The sequence below is a fragment of the Patella vulgata genome, chromosome 3, assembly GCF_932274485.2.
Source record: "Patella vulgata chromosome 3, xgPatVulg1.2, whole genome shotgun sequence".
In the NCBI taxonomy this organism is placed as follows: domain Eukaryota; kingdom Metazoa; phylum Mollusca; class Gastropoda; family Patellidae; genus Patella; species Patella vulgata.
The window spans coordinates 14,434,976-14,443,040 of record NC_065881.2 but is presented as its reverse complement, the minus strand read 5'-3'; positions in this window follow the sequence as shown (position 1 = coordinate 14,443,040).

Genomic DNA, 8,065 nt, shown 5'->3' with positions numbered 1-8,065 from the left:
TAGGCGACCCTGCTCTTTATCACGTTGAAGAGGGGAATCGAACCACGCTACTTGACTCAATAACAGACCTCATGATTTTAAGCACAAGCGTTAACCATCCAATCCCCCAACAGCAAAAGATAAATTGAGTGGCGTGGTTTCGTTTTCTAGTCTGTACGTGACACAAAGTACGGGCATCTGTCCAACCTGGTGGATTTTATCCGGTTCTCCGATTTTCTCCCACAGCTAAAGACCCTACACGAAAACGATCAATTGAAATAAATTTGAACCATGTTTTAGTCCCGAAATGAGATAGTTTGTGTCGAGTGGACGTTAAAACTCATTTCTATTTTATATGGAATAGCCATTTCTGGTTTAAACAATTTTGCATTTTATGTTTATAATGAAAATGAAATAAAATGTAACCATATGTTAGTCACGAAATGACATACATGTAGTTTGTGTTACATTATCTATTACGTTTTATTTTATGGTGTCAGGTGACCAGTCTATTCTGCACACATGGGTCCATCTACTTCATTCTTAGAGAGAGAGAGAGAGAGAGAGAGAGAGAGGTGGGGTTTAACGTCCACTCGACACAAACTAGGTCATTTCGGGACTAACATATGGTTTAATTTTTATTTCAATAATTCGCCTGCGCGTAGGGTCTTTAGCAGTGGGGGAAAACCAAAGGACCCGGAGAAAACCCACGAGGTTGGACAGGCGACGCTACTCCTTGTCACGTACAACCGGGAAATCGAAGCCCCGCCAGTTGACTCAATGACAGACCGTATGATACAGCGCGCGCGTGCTAACCATTCGGCCATCCACCCCCCCCCCCACCCACCCCCCTTCATTCTTCGAGAATAGATCTCTGTTCTAAATATCCAAAAATTAGTATACTGCTTTGTAATGCGTTTCTACTCCGTTTAACATCTGTCATACACTGATACACATACAATTCTCTAATAGTAAGTGCGGGAGGACCGCACTACACGCAAAACAAAAATCTATACTTAGTGTTTTCGTCTAAAATCGTCGATTTAGGACTTAAAATGTCGGTCAACTAGCTTAGTGTCTTTTCTCAAGCGGTAGAAAGGCGGCCTAAGTTTAGTATGGTGACCAGTCCAGTTATCGTTATCACATATTTGACTCCATCTTTATCTCAACCGTCCCACTTAATGTATATCATGCGAAGGTTTTCAATTCACAATATCACATTAACCGACTTGTGGGCCTTGGACCAAACTCATCAGCCCCCTCCCCTCCAGTCCCCTCTCCCCAGTCCCTCAGAAACCTGTGAGCCTTAGGTCAATGGCCTACTAAGCCTTTTGGTTAATCCGGCCGTAAGCGCGACGTTTCGACAAATGTTCTCATATTGTTTACTGTTCATTTAGTCCTACATATACAGCCCAATTTTTTTTGTGAAATTCACCTTGCTCTCCCGGGTTATCAACTGTATTCGGTCACCTGAACGTAAACACATTCGATCAGTAACACACGTTTGTTGATATCAAATAATCATGAAAGATTTTATTTAAAAAAAAAAAATGGAAAACGTTTGACTTCACGATAACCAAGCGAATCGACAACACGTGGTTTCATCAGTCTAGCGCACCACGATAACAAACTCGTTTAATCTTTATCTGATTTTGACATACCAAACCCGACAGTCCATCCCTCTCAAATCATCTCATTCGGTCGTAAGGGCGTTAAACCCAATTTGCCCGCTTTCTCCTTTTTACGCAAGTTATTCATTCAGAAGTCACTGACCTACCTAATTAAACATGCATTATGCAAAAGGTAAATCTACCTATTGCACGTCTCTAAATTATTAACTGGATATTTATTAACATGACAAAACCTTCATCAACTCTCGATGCCATCTTTTGTATCCGATTTTCATTGGATTTGAATCCGATCTGCTATTTAAACGCCCATTGATGATTAACTATGTAAATTATCGTGACAGAGTTGACAATGACAATCGAGGCTACAGTAATTTGAAAATAAGATTTACAGCATATTCCCTTTACATTATCTAGTGTTTAACTATTGTAGTGAGAACTACTAGCTCCTTATCTAATCTTCCATAATGTATCTTTAAGTTACACCAGTGGCGGCGCCACGGTGAATAAATCCCACATCCCCACTCAGTCATAAACTTGCATGTTGTAGAGCATTTCCGACAGTCTATTTTTCAAAATTTTCTTCGCGAGGTCCCCAATGGACTCGCCACTTTGGTGCTCACAAGGGGAATTCGTTGAGGTTCGCAAGTCCGTTCGTTTGACATTCTGTTCTCTAGTCGGATAAACTAGTGATCAGGCGACGGACGGTATCTGGTCAGATCTATTTATCTCGACGATCGGTGTCTGACAGAATACTGTAAGACAGCATTTCCGACAGTCTATTTTTCAAAATTTTCTGGGGGAGGACTCCCTTCTTTGACGCTCTTGAGTGGGCTACGTCGTGATTCGCAAGTCCGTTCGTTTGACACTTTACCTCATCGATCAGTGAGTGAAATACTGCCAGGCTGCATTTCCGGCAACCTGTTTTTCAAAATTTTCTGGGGGAGGCCCCCTACCCCTAGTTGAAGCTCGTGCCTTTGCCCCCTTAACCTTGGACTTTGCCCCAGCTTTGCCCCTCCAATCACCGACGGCTGGCGCCGCCACTGAGTTACACCATTAAACCAAATCTTTCCATTTATTTGAATTGGTATTTATGGTTTATTTCTTACAATTCCTGTATAGTTGGTCTTGTCCGTAGGTTTGCCTTATCGTTATTTTTCTGTGCGTAGTGCGGTGCCCCTGCTCTTACTATTATAAGACGTATTACGTGATCATACGATTGGATCACTTGCTCCAGAACCTGCCATTCTAGTAAAACCAGATTAGACCGAGGATCATTTCTCTAACTATTGGTGCCTATTGTAAGATCATACGACTGGGACGGGGACCTGATTGATTATTAGTTTGCTGCGGTGACCGCATGAAAGCCAGATCGATCCCACGAGGGCACAAAAACTCAATAGTAAGATCGTTAGCTTGTGTCTAAGCTGTGTCGATTATTTTTTTTTTGTCACAAGGGACGACAGACCGCGGGCATCCAGGGTAGCATCCGATCAAACCCGGGGACTTTCTTGGTCAAACCAGGCCAATTTTTAAGGCCAAAGTTCAGGGGTGTTTGCCCCACAACTGAAAAAGATTGGTGGGTCAGAGATTTTCTCTCTTAAAATAGCCAAGAATGGTCATTTGAGGGCCAAAATTTCAAAACTTTCGCGGGGTAGGAGCCCAGAACCCCCGCGAGCCCGGGAAAGAGACCCCCCCCCCACACACACACACATATTGCCCCCATCAGTTGCCAAACCTCGCAAAATGGCCTCGACGAACATAACTGACTAAAAATTACACTAAAAGCAGAGACGGTCGAGTGTAAATCAGTTTATATAAATTCATAATACATGTACATTATTGCATTATTATTATATGCGTTGCGGTCCATCTGTGTCCATTTCTTAGCTGCCAAATAATAGAGATTTAGCTCCTTTAAAGACTAGTGTTCGGATATTCGAACACAAATAATATTGGAATATTCAACAGGTCTTGAAATTCGTATTCGAATAGTATTAGAATACTATTCGAATATTTTCAATATATTTAAAGTGGTTTATATTCAATTTATTATAAGTCTTAATCAATTATTAAGTACTTGAAATCTCTGTTGACTCATGAACAATGCACAAGACAATATTTTAGCAATTGCCAGTGGATCTTTTACGTAAACATAAGAACTCGGCCTTCCACGATATCATTCGTGGGTCTAGCCCTGCAGCAATTTCCATCATTTCACGAAAATCACATTTGTTCAGAAACGTGAGAGAGAGAGAAATGGAGTTTAACGTCCACTCGACACAAACTAGGTCATTTCGGGACTAACATATGGTTTAATCTTATTTCAATAATTCGCTTGCGCGTAGGGGTCTTTAGCAGTGGGAGGAAACCGGAGGACCCGGAGAAAACCCACGAGGTTGGACAGGCGACCCTACTCCTTCTCACGTACAACCGGGGATTCGAAACCACTCCAGTCGACTCAATGACAGACTTTATGATACAGCACGCGCACGCTAACCATTCAGCCATCCACCCCCCCCCCCCCCTCAGAAACGCGAAGTCTCTCAAGCAGGTCACACACTGATTTAGCATCGGGTTCCCTGGCTACTTACCGAATAACTGTCTCTGAAGACGGTAGATCTATGTAGGGGTAGCACCCTTACAAGATGTGAGAGAGAGAGAGAGAGAGAGAGAGAGAGAGAGAGGGGAGGGTAACGTCCACTCGACACAAACTAGCTCATTTCGGGGAATCGAAACCACGACGGACCTTATGATACATCGCGCACACGCTAACCATTCGGCCATCCACCTCACCCCACCCACCCCTCCCCCTTGGAAGCTGCAGTTAGGTAATCTAAATAGGCTTTGAATGTAAATATGGCAAGGAAGGTCGCCTTTAATAATATTTGAGAGCAAATAGAATAAATAATGTAGATATTCGAAAATATTCGAATATCGTGATTGCCATTCGAATATTATTTTCGACGAGCGAATGTTCGAATATTCGAATATTCGTGCCGAACACTATTAAAGACGTGTTTTGCTGATACGACACGTTGCTATGTGTGTTTTTATTTATTTATTTTTTTTTTGTTTTTTTTTTGGGGGGGGGGGGGTTGTATCTATTTATTTATTCCTTGCTAACGATACTATTTGTTTATGAAATATATTGCTACGAATTAATCTATGTATTTATTTTTTTTTCTTTTTATTTGTTATTAGTACTGTATTTTATTCTTCCTTTTATTTGATTTTGTACGGAATTAAATTTATTTATTTATTTATTTATTTATCGATTCATTCATTCATTATTTTATTGTATTATATTTTGATTTATTTATTTATTTATTTATTTATTTATCGATTCATTCATTCATTATTTTATTGTATTATATTTTGATTTTAAAAAACACCAAAAAATAGCATTTTATATTTCATGGGGTAATAATAATAGTATTTGATTCTCTCTGGTTTTGTTAGTTTTAATTTGGAGGGGTTTGTTTTATTGTTGGATTTGTTTTTTACTTTTTAAATTAAAAAAAATATATATATATATATATATATATATATTCGAAATAAAGATGTTTTAGGAATATATATATATATTCGAAATAAAGATGTTTTAGGAACAAAAACTAGGTTTTTGCGAGTACTTTCCGCTTTATTAAGCTTCTTCAGGCAAATTGGTAAAATTTGCCTGAAGAAGCTTAATAAAGCGGAAAGTACTCGCAAAAACCTAGTTTTTTTTCCTAAAACATCTTTATTTCGAATGTCTAACACCTAAGAGTAGCTTTAACTATAACCTTTTATTATATATATATATATATATATATATATATATATATATATATATATATATATATGTGTGTGTGTGTATTGTTTTGTTAGCCTAGTTAAACTTAGGCCCCGTATCAACATCTTATGAACACTTTTATTGTTTACATATCGATAATTAAAATCTCCTTTAATGACCCCCATTCATATCTAAAGTAATGACGTAACATTGACGTCAATACTGATTCCAGTCAGGTCAGTGTTATAAAACAAATGTCAAAGGTTACACGAGCCATAAGGTTCGGCTTTTAAAGGGGATTGATAAAGTTGGTTTATTTAAAAAAAACTACGCCATGGGCGAAAGAAAAAACCCCAACACAATTAACTCAAGTAAATAAAGTATTATGAATTGCTATAATTTAATGTCTAGAATATGAACTACTAATTACTAATTTTGGGTCTACAACAATGTGTCAATTATGTAGTTCTAGAATTACAACCATACAGCTTCTTCTCGGCTGGCTCTGGGAAACTGTATCGTTTTAAAAGTTACTATTAATTTTTTTTTCACCCAATAGTTGTGTCCCTTTAAAAGGTAATGTAGGCCTCACGTGCTACACGATATCGTGTACGTCAAGTGATAGTGTAGTAAGTAAAGATAAAGTCGCTTGAGCAAACATTTCGGTTATTATCATTATTTAGTATTATTGGTATACACATCTACTACGTGGTTCTCCCTTGTCAGTGATGCAGGACGGAGGGCATGACAAGGACAGCTGTCTAGTCGTTCGGATGGTATGAAAAACCGAGGTCGCCTGTACACATTGGCGTGCACGTAAAAGATCCCTTGACAGTTGGAATTCGATATAAGAGTAGGCCGTAGTGCCGCTGTCCGGGCAAAATTTCCCTCATAGCACACTGTATGGCGTATGCCCGTTTTCATTAGCCCAGTTCGGAGCAGAACAGTAGGACGTTAAACCCCATTTCATTTCATTTCATTTCATTTCATTTCTACTACAACTACAAAGACATGTATAAATAATAGCACCACCGAGTGTAGCACAAAGACATCGAGCGCATGTCCAAAACCTGCTCTTGCGGGGCGGAGAGCGGTACATTTAAACTTATCTGGGTACTTTCAAACCTGCTATTGCGGGACGGAGAGCGGTACATTTAAACTTATCTGGGTACTTTCAAACTTATCTGGGTGGGGGCGGGGGGTAAACCCATACCCATCATTCTCGCTGGAACACCCCTCCCCCCCACCACACACACACACACACAAGATCATTTTTCAACACACGACCATGAACATGTTAGCACAAAGACACTCATCAATTACCAACCTAGAAAAGCTAATACCATATTCAAGTCTGAGTAGTACGTTCTCGTTGTGTGTGTGATTTTGTTGTTTTTGGATTTGTTTGGGGTTTTTATTGATTTTTTTGGGGGGGGAGGGGGGGGGGGGCTTTGATGTACTATTTTATTTTTGTATTATATAAAAAAATAAAACGGAACGATATAAACTAATGGAAGAGCAACCTTTATATAGGTATAAAATATTTAGTGTTAGTTTCAAATAAATCTTAAATATCCTGTTTGTATGTGTTCTGAGTGTGAATAAATTAAATTTATTTCTGTACATACTGAAGAGGAGTCAACATAGGTCTAGTCTGGTCTGTTCCCCAAATCTATTTAAAGAAAATCAGGCATTCTTTATTTTAAAAAATGCAGTTCATGGGTAAAGGGGATAACAAAGAACATACTTGATAAATAAAATATAAATAAAAAATTACACGTAATGAATAATTTACATATTAAATGGATCACTCGACAAAAGCCGTTTAAATGAAATGAAATGGGGTTTAACGCCAAACTGTGACCCTACTGGACTAATGAAGATGTTAATACCCATTTAAATAAAAACGTCTTTAGTTTTAAAGTGTAGTTATTCTAAATTAAACACGCGCATTGTGCAAGGGCTAAATCTTCCTATTGCACAGATCTTTCTTTATTATCGTATCAACAGTAGTAATGACGATCGAGGCTAGCTTAAAATTGAATCGCTATAAATATCTCGGTTCAGAGTGAAGCAATTTAACTGAAAGGTTAATTCAGCATAATATTCTGTTTTCATTATCTATTGTTTTTTAAGTATTTTAGCAAAAGTATTTTAGGCCTACCGAATTCCACTTTAAGATATGGCCAATTAAGTTTTAAATTTATTTCTATTGATTATGCACTGTCATAATTTTGTCTTAGACGAATAGGTCATGGACCTTGGTTATAATAATTCTACTTTCATTTTCGTACAAGCAGTCCACTACTCGTGGGGATTTACGGTAGCTCAGTATGTAGGACGTTGGTTCGCTAACCTAGAGGTCCCGTGTTCGATCCCTGCGTTGACCGATTGGCAGTGGTGTAGGACTTCTAACTAAATACAAATTGCTAAATTTCGCTCAAAGTGAAAGAAGAAAAGCATTCTTATATTAAATAGTAAATTTATTTTTTATCTTTTGATTCATCTTTGGGATTTAAACCATATTTGAACCACTCTAGCTGAAAATAAAACAAATGAAACCGTAAATATATCGGTAATTTACACCAAAGATCTAGAACAATTCTGATCCAATTGGTCTTCCGTATAGTCTGTCACAGGGCGGGTCGCTTAAAAATACCGGAAGTGAAACTTTTAACTTTGA